The sequence below is a fragment of the Erithacus rubecula genome (assembly GCF_903797595.1).
Source record: "Erithacus rubecula genome assembly, chromosome: 14".
NCBI classification, from domain to species: Eukaryota; Metazoa; Chordata; class Aves; order Passeriformes; family Muscicapidae; genus Erithacus; species Erithacus rubecula.
Genome location: NC_136666.1, coordinates 13,121,815 through 13,131,865, shown reverse-complemented (window position 1 = coordinate 13,131,865; position 10,051 = coordinate 13,121,815).

Here is a 10,051-nt window from a genome sequence, read left to right as displayed (position 1 = left end):
ACTGCCAAAGTGGTTTTGTGAATAAAGATTTATAAGAGAAATATGCCTTTTATGAATTTCATATTCTCAAAATAATCATTCTCGTTTTGTTATCTTGCCAGTCTATTTGATAAGCAGTGATCAATTAGAGTACAATGAAGAATGCTTATGCAAAAAATTAAGGACAGAAAGTTTTGTGGTGATTTAGGTCTTGATTGGTAAGGATATCAAATAGTCTGTTCAACTTTCCACCGTGCTGGAGTATCCTTGTTTGTTTTGTTTTTAACTGAGAATTTGTATCATTATAAGTATTCCATTCCGCAATTTGCATCATCCGCCAGGTGATGAAATCTCCCTGGATAAACCATGAGGAGGGCGGCCTGCGCTGCAGCAGGAGCGCGTTGGGACGGGCCGCAGGCACCGTGCGCAGCCGGCAGATGGAGAGCTGCTCAAAGCCAGCCTCTCCTGCCTCTGCCGCCGCCGCGCTGCCTGCAGAACGCTGCTGCCTGCCGGGCTCCGCGCTTGGCACACACCTAGAACCTGCGCTTCACGACATGGACCCCGTTATTATTATTTTAGCTATATTTTCTTCACATCTGTGATTCTCTCTATTTGAAACCTTTGTGGATAGTGATGACGTGTAGAAATCAGGTGATCGTTATAAAGCCAGGACATAAATACATAAATGTGGGAGTGGGAGAGGGGGTGAGGAGGTGGTGTGGAGGGATTGAATGCATTTCTTTTTAACATCATGAAAACTTAAAGGTGCATAATAGAAATAGGCCTGCCAGCCTGCATATATTGCAGTGATATGTTAATGGTAGATTATGAGGCTGCAGGAGCATTATAAGTACATAAATATACGTGGTAGTTGCAGTTCTCTTACGACTGTTGAGTGCAGGTGTTGTTCGGGGACTTCATGAAAAACTTTGTTGCAGAAGGTCAAATGGATGCAATATTGTTGATGCAGCAATCCCTTCATTTAGGGCAGGTTCAGCCTGAGACTCCCTCTTATATCTGCATTTTGTTACCTGCTTACTCCTTGGATGGCTGAAGCCATTTCAATACAAAACCTGATGGAAGCTCTGGCGGCCTAGGGAGTCTCAAGAGCAGAAAGGAGAGAGGCAGTGCTGGGGGGTGCTGGTAAGTGTCACATATTCTCTGCCAAGTTCTGCTTGTTCTGATCCCTGCACTTCAGGGAATAGGGGCACCAGCTACAGAAGCAAGCTGTTTGTGATCCCCCCCAAGTTTCCCCTTGTCTATTCCACAATGGGTTTGCTGGACCATCTCCCTCTGTTTCTTTTTAGCTGGTCAGCCAACACAGCATGACTTTTACCCTGCTGCCTACCATCTGCCTGTGGACTCTCTTCTCCTTTTGTTTCTCTTTGAAGGCTCACTCCTGAGAGGCACTGAGAGTCTGCCATGAAATCCTAAACAGTTGTGTTTCCTGCTGATATTTAGGAAAAATCATTGCTGGCCATCAGTTAAGAGAGTTTAACATCTCCAGAGAAGGGATAGTGACTTGTAAACCAGCAATGGGCTCTGCTTGAGCTGTATCTCTCATAGCCTTGTCATGATGTCCTAATGAATATTTATCATTATTTGTGATACCCTATTTTCAGCAGTTGTGTATTATAGTAACAGCTGACAAAATGTTCATTTTGGTTTTAATGAAATTGTCTCTGTTTTAGCTGCTTATTATGGTGGAGATGTCACTCCCCTGCCATTGTGTCTGCCATTATAACCCAGCTGGATTATTGGCAGGCTAGCAAGGTTAAAGGCATATCTATCTGAGAAGTTTCTTGTCAGGATGAGGGGCTCTGAGTGGAAATATTAACTCTTTGTACTGTGTGTTTATCTCGTGCCAGTGGGTTTTTTGTTTTTTTTTAGCATAAAAGAAATCTTCCAAAACTTCCCAAGCTTTGAAGTGGCAGCCACCAAAATCAAACTCTTTCGGTAAGAAGCAACGCAGAGGTGTTCACTGATAAAGTAAATTAAATTGAGCTAGACTCTTATCTTTGTCAGTTGAAGATGTCAATATTAGAAGCATTATACTAAGGAATGATTGTTGGGTGTGTGCCACAAGAAAGCTGTGTATGTTCTTTGGCAAAGTGTAATTTATTTTGAACAATAACCAAGCTCTTGGCTCATGTGTCAGGCATTTTACATCTTTTCCTGAGTCATTATTGGGCCAACACAGAAGTCCAGAGACTGGTTCCTGTAACATGGATGGGTTTTTTGTGCATGTGTTCTTTATTTCAGTGCACAAGAAGCTGGGTATCTGAGTTATCCAAGGAAGGCTGGTTTGGAAGCCAGGACCTTTATTTTCTTTCCTGCTCAAGTCCATTGACCCAATGGTCCAAGTGATGCATTAATAATAAACCCTGAACCTATTTGCAATGACACGCAGCCTTGGGTTTCAGCTCCCATGCAATTATTCCAGATCTCATCAATGAAAATAATTTATAATTTTGCAATTACATTTAGGAATCTGATCCAAATGTTCCAAGTGTTCTTTGATTGTTTTCACAGATTTAAGTCTTAGAACAACCCATGTTGGTCTGGAAGCCTTTTTACAATGTCCTTTCTTCAGCTATGAAATGCTCGTTAGGTGGAAGACTAATTTTTACCAACAGAGAGAGCAGCTTTAAATAAACATTATTTTGGGATTTCTGTTTCCCTTTTCACAAATAATACTGCAGTCCTGAGGATTCTCAGTGTGTGCAAATGACTTTTTTTGATGAAAAGTAACTTTATTAAAAACTGACATCCAGCTCTAACTTAATGCTATATGATGAATTAAACCATAAGGCTGTCTTTGCACTGTTAATTTTGAAGAGTCAGACTAATTTGGGCTTAGTCATAATTATATAAACTGAAGTTCATTTGCGTAGGAATAGAAAAGGAATCTGGATGATGGATTCTCCCTTTGGGAAGTCTCCCACTAAAAATTGATAACAAATTGGTCTGATTTCGCTGTAAGAAAGTGTACTGTGGTTGGATTTTCAATCTTAAAAAGAAACTGGAGTGATTTAGAGCTGCTTTGTCCACAAATTCCAAGGACTTAGCAGTAGAGAATATCTCCTCTTTGTATGGTGTAGCACAGACCATTAAGTGATAAGTTTGTCATGCAGTGCATATTGCACCACATCTGGTTTCTCCTTACATCCTCAACTTGGAAATGAATGTTCAGCTGTTACCATAATGAGAGAGCTGTACTGGCATTTTAATGTTTAAAGAGCATATTCTGGAATTCTTAAGTTAAAGCAGGAACATCCTTTCAGAATTGTTGTCCAAGTTCTTGTAACAGAGTGTAGAAAGTGTTAATAATACAGCACAGCACACAAGAACAGATGTCCCATGGCAAAGTTGAAATAAAATTGGAGGAAATTAACACCCAGTTTGATAATGCACAGCAATGGAAACTTTGTTCTGCATATGGGGGCTCAAACTTGGATGCTTACAGCCTCTCCCCTTCATTATTGAACAATAAGGAAAATAGGAACACAATAAAAATAGAAACTGATAAAAAAAGCTCAATTAATGTATTCATTTTTATTCTGTAGCAGAATTTCATTTCCTGATCCATTTTCTCTACATAACTACCCATGTACTGAGCTCACCTTTAATCTCTGAAGCATAATTCTTAATTGCATAAATTCTGTCTAAAAGGATGCAATTTTATCCCAGTTCCAGAACATGTTACTTTAATAATTTCCTGAACCATCATGTCATGAAATTTTTACCCATATGATGTTGTTTGAATTCAACAAATTTTGAAATTTAAAGTGTTTAAATAAATGATTTCAGGCTTGACTTTTCAAGTTTAAAGTGGAGATAAAGAAAATACTGTGAATAAAGTGCTCTCATTGTTAAGGAAGAGTAAAAATTTGGATTTTGAATGTGGTAGAGGTTTTGTTTGTGTTTGAATGCTCCTTTAAAATACTGTTGGCAATTTATTTACACAACTCCTGATATCAAGTCAAAAGTTGGAAAACCGGTGATGAATAAACAACACGATTTATTATGATGGAATATTTGAATTAAACACTTGGGATTTGCATGAATAAAGCCTCCTTTGGTTCAGGTGCAGTTATTATTTCTTCAGTATCTTATTTTGAAGGCTGAAAACTGCAGAATTAGAGGAAAATAGTACAGAGTTGCATTTGATTTGAATTCTTGGCATAAAGTATCAAAAAGACACTTCACTGGTGTGAAGGAGGTCTGTAGGATGATGTGCTTCTCTTTCATGGATATAGTGTGAAAATATTGGAGAGTTAACTGAGAACAAAAGGCTTTCTTATTGCAAAAGAGTAAATGTAGCCAATCCTTAATAAAGGTACTGACAAAATCTCTTTTGGTTAAAATGGGAATGGGATAAAGTCTGTTTAGGCTTTCTTATTGCCTTTTATTTTTTTAGAATTAGATACAGCCTAGATGTCTTAGATTATCTGCCTTATGTGAGGTATAAATATTGCATCTTTCAATATGTGTTCTGAGGCCTTTTGATTTCTTTACTGGTGTTTTTATGCAAAATTGAATGGGATTTAAAAAAAAAAAAAAAAAAGTTTTTATTGGATGTTCTGACCAGTTGTGGGGTTTTACCAATGGATAAATTTAAAGTGTTCAACTCTTTATATGCATGCATGTACTTGATATAATCACCCCCATAACAACCAGTCCTTTGACATTATTTAATAGCAGCTTGACAGGATAGGAGTGATGGACAACTCTGTTGCTTATCAGTTGTTCATCTCATAGAAAAGCATCAGTCTAATAAAAGATAATTATTTCTGTGAGTCATTGCTCTAGGCCCAAAAATTATATGCCCACTTGACTAAAGCATATTGCTATTAATGTATGACACCTGAAAAATAATTTAAACCAGTTTGCAATGAATATTTCATTCTTGTTGTTTGTCTTCCAAAGATGTTTAATTCTAAACAAATATTCTAAAGAATTATTCCTTAATTAATTTAAAAAAGCCTTGATGTAGCTTCTTTTGTACATTTAATTTTGAAAGCACAATAGACTTGACTTTACAGTCCAGATTTATTAACTGATATTTTTACTCCTGAGAGATAATTAAACTGAAAATGTTTGGCAAGTGTATTGTCTAAGCATGACTCTTGATGTCTATATTTCATCCACAGGGTGCTCTGTCATCTTCTAAGGGATAATATCAGAGTTCCAGTGCTCATGCAGTTTGTTCTCAGTAGAAGTGATTTCTTTTGCTCAAGAAGTCGAGTGGTTTGGATCCAGTGATCCTATTTCAGTCTTTGTGGTTTGTGGTTGACAAAGGCATTTCTCTCCCTGGTACATGATTCCCCAAAGCTGGGAGGAGGACAAAAAGGTTTTGTTTGGTCAATAGGAACAGAGTTTTGTGCAACCAGGATTAGGAAAGTCCAATTTATTTCTTCATCTTACTTTTGTTTAATGGGCAATGAACACAAAATTTGTGTCTTTGTAGGAAAGTTCCATCCCATCTAATAAATTAGGAGTGAGGGTTTTCCCACACATATACAGTGTTTTTATGTTGCTATATATTTTAGAAAATGGATGGGATTGAAAATAGTTTTAAAATTTTCTTCCCTTCCTCTTTTTATTACATTAAATACAAAAACTCTTGTAATGAGAGCACACAATAAGAATGCACTGTTGTGTAATCCTTATTTTTGAGTAAGTGGGACTAGCAATTTACAGGTTATTTCAGCATCTATGTATGTAGTAAGTGCAACAATCCTTGTTCCTCCATTCCCATATTAGGTTACACACAAAAGGTGTGATGCATAAATTTTTTTTAATAACCCAGCAGAATCATCATTAGCAAGGGGAGGGCAATTATTTCTCTTCATTAAACTTCTCAGTGCTTATTTTAAAGTAATCAGGAGACCATATGCTTTACAGTCTTGCATAGTGAATGCATATTCTGACACACCAAAACCCAAAATTATATTGAAGGGTTAGAAAATACTTGTGGTGGCATGACAATTTTAGAAATGGCTCTCAAAAGGTGGGAATTAAATCTTTAGTTTTCCTAAACATGTGTTTTAACTTTTATACAGAAATTAATACAGATATCTGGCTACTATAAGAACCTGTGAGCATTTGTTGAATGTAACCTGAAGTTAGATCTCCAAGAACTGAAAATGGATTCAACCGGAAATGGATTTGAAGACAATATCAGATATGGGTGCCTTTTTCCTCCAAGGCAATTCAGAATCTGAAGATGTTTTGCATGCACAAAATCAGATTGTGGCACAAAGTACAAACTTAATATTTCAGAATTAAAATACTATAAAAAATAATAGTGGCAAAGCTCTGAAGATGAAATAAATTATACAGTATCTCAGAAGTCAGGCTGAAGGCAGTCTAGGATTTATGTTGTACATGGTACTGCTGTTTATTGCTAATCAATTAGAATAACATGGGATATTTGCTATTAATTTTAAAGCATGTTGAAGATTAAATTTTCCTTGCTTTCAGGAGTAATCATAATACTTACATTTCTAAATCCCACTGACTTTACATGACATTTCATTAGACTTGCTCAGAATACTGAAATGAACCCCTGCAAGCCACACATTGTAAGTTCTCTAAAGGCTTGGTGAATAAATGTCATGCTTCAGTTTATTTTTTAACTTTTCAAACTGTGCACCAATATATAAATAGTCATTGAATTTGCAAAGGCTCCACTCCAGTAATATTCACTAAGGATTTTTACTCTTATCCAAGTCCAGTCTGTGGTATTTTTTTTGAAAGACTATGGTGTAACTAAAACACCATACTAATTAATCAGCCTCTTTGAAGAGATGTTTTGGATTGGTTTAATCTCCTATTGCTCTAATCAGGTTCTGATCCTGTTCTCTGTTCTATGGAGAACTTCTTGAATTCCCAGAGGACATTTGGGAATTTAATAATTTAATTATAAAAAAATCAGTGTAGAAACAGATACATGCTAGCAGGCTTAAACAGGAAATTTCATAAGTATTTTGAAATATAAATAGGTCCATTATTATGTTTGGATCTGCTCAAAACTTATGATCCATAACTTGGCAAATTGAAAGGACATGGCAAAATGGAATTTTCAATAGTTTATGAATTTGAACACTATTTCTGCATGGAACAGTGGAATTTGAATGGCACACTGCATCGTTGCCCCTATTTCAGAAAATATGCTGGGTTATTTTTGGTACAGTGGTGAGTTTGGGGTTTTTTTAGCAAGTACATGTACTTGGATTCTCCTTTTGCCAGTATTAGCAAGTTCTTCCACAGGGCTTTTTGAGCAAAGAGTGCAGTGAGAGCCTAGGAGGGAATGCCCACTAGGGAGTACAACTGTTTTGTGTTTTCATCTGCAAAAACTTCCTCATCCTGTGAATCACAAACCTCACCAGCCGTGCCAGTGTTTTGCACTAGAGTTCTGCATGGAAACCTTTAACCCTCTAGATGCAGTTCTCCAAAACACTTTATCCTTTGTGGAGTCATGTCACAGTTGCCATGGCATTTTCAGAACTGATTAGTTATAAGAGACTAATTTTAGAGAATTTCAACAGACTTTTGTATTTGCCAGGTGACATGCTGCTATTGTGACAAAAAGCTGTAGTGCTGAGCAGGAACTGAAAATGGGGAGTTGTCATTGCTTGATACAATTTTTAGTTGGTGTTAAAAAAACAGCCAACCAAATTTGAAGTTCTTGCACTTGTTATTTTAAGTGGGATATTTGCCTGCAACAAAGAGAAGCACAATATAGAGCCAGTAGTTTACTAGTAACCTAGTTAATAATGATGAAGAAGCAATAATGAATCACAACTGGCACATTTTAACAAGATGTACAGATCCTTCTTGAAATGCTCTTGCATCTTGATTATGTAGTGATATTACACATAATTATTATTAAGATCAATCCTGTTCCTTCCTAGGTGGAGAGTCCCAACAAGACATGGTGTTCCCAGTTCTAACAAGGTGTTCTCCCTGTTTGCTGTGTACATAATCTTGTTGATTCACACCATCCTCATGGATGCAGACTCAAATATATCCTTACATCTAGGCAAAGACACTTAAATGGATTATTGCTCTGATGTCTTGGGGTTTTGACCAAACCTTGTCTGAGTAAAGGGGCCAAGAAGTAATGAGGTACAGAGCTACACATTTACATTGTTTTTTTACTGTAACCTTTCCTTGAGGCAGGAGTTTATCAAATCAGCCTGATTAGAAAGATTTAATTGATACTCATAACATGCTTTGAGTTCTTTAGGTGAAGTAATAAAATGGATTTATAGGGTTTCTGTAGGATGAATTTATCTTTTTTGCATTGTCGTTACCATTAGAAGGAAGACAATGTACACTGAGCTGGTGATATTCCATTTGAAAACATTTCACATCGAATAGGAAAGATCCATTTGCAGCTGCTTTAGAATTCATTCAGTAGCTGGACAAAATTCTTTTGCAAAATTTAATTATGTGCTTTCTGAAATGGCAGTAAGTGGCAATTTTCTTAATGCAGTTAGCACCATACTTAATATTATAATAATACTGATTTATACTCTTCTCATGTCTCTCTTGAACTATTGTTTAACACTGAAGAATATCTTCCAATATTTGTTGGAATTTACAAAAGGATTAATATAAATACAAAAATGCATCTAAGTGTTAAAGGTGCAGTTTCTGAATGTTTTGATCTATAATTACTTGCCAAGAATCTTTCAAAGGTGGTTAAATGGAGAATGAAATTCAACTCCATCTACATATCATTACAAGGTAAGGGTAAGTTTATAAGGCATTGAGTGAAATGCTAATCAGCCTTCTAAAATTAAAGAGGATTAAATGATTGAAATCCAGTGGGAGGTATTTCAGCTCCAATCAGGTTGTTTAATAGAGTTGTGCACATTGTGCCAAATAAGTCCTATTTTGCATCTGACTTGATTTTGACCATCAATTAATTAAAGAATAAAGAGTTATTATGAAAAGCTGCTCAATTCCTGGGCTGAGAAGTTGGTGCCTTCTGTAGAAATGTGATGAGGCTCCATGAGGTGTTGGGCCCTGCATTACTCATAAAAATCTAACTTCAAGAACCAGTGAGTTTCCTTAGTGATTGCAATTCTACTATGGACTATGGAATAATGCCACAGAGACACTACATTAAATTAAGTCAGAAACATGGGAAATATTGTATTAAGATATAATTTTGAGAGAGTGTGTTGGTATCAATACATCAAATTAATTGTTAGGCTGAATTATATTTAAAATGCCAGCAAAGCCCTACAGTTTCTCAGAAATCATTTTGAGCCCTACCAAGTAAATTTCTGATGATTTTGATACCAAATGATACATAAAGATTCAACTGGACTGGGAGAATACTTTTAGGAAAAGGTGATACTGGAAAATGTTCTATGCCAGTGCTACTTGGAATAATAAATAAACGGAATAATAAGTAAATGGAATAATAAATAAGCAGAATGATTTATTGCCAGTGAATTCTGTCCCTGGGCTGGTTTTCTCTCTGTCTCCACACTTTGAATGACTCCAGAGTGACTCCACACCTTCCTAAAGCGGCGTTTAATAACTGAGTGAGATCTCTTGCTCTGAGCTTTCCCCAGCAGCAGGGACTCGGCCAAACCTGGGCTGTGTTTGTGGCAGGAGGAACTCGCCATCTGCTGGGCCCTGTGGGAGGCTCCTGCAGAGCTCCTGGGCAGCTGTGGCACCCCAAGAAGTCACCTGCACCTCAAGAGGTGGCAGCAAAAGCGTGGAGAGCATCACATCATCTCATTTACAGCAGCACTGGGGCTCTGGGGGTGGCTCTGCTTCCTTTTAATGCACTGGTGTATCTGAAGGGAATGAGAGCTACAGGAGAGAGGATTTGTGGAATTCCCTGCTTGCCTATACTGTAAAATTAAAGATCTGCATTTGAAAAGTTACAATTACTACCTCATGCAAACCCAGCACTTTTATAAATATCATAAATTGTAAGGCTTGCAAGAACAGTAGACAGGACTCAATGCAACATCACCTTAAGTCTTAACCTCTTAAATCCTGGGTAACAGCCTGTTGAAAATTATATGTCAGGAGCAAATTC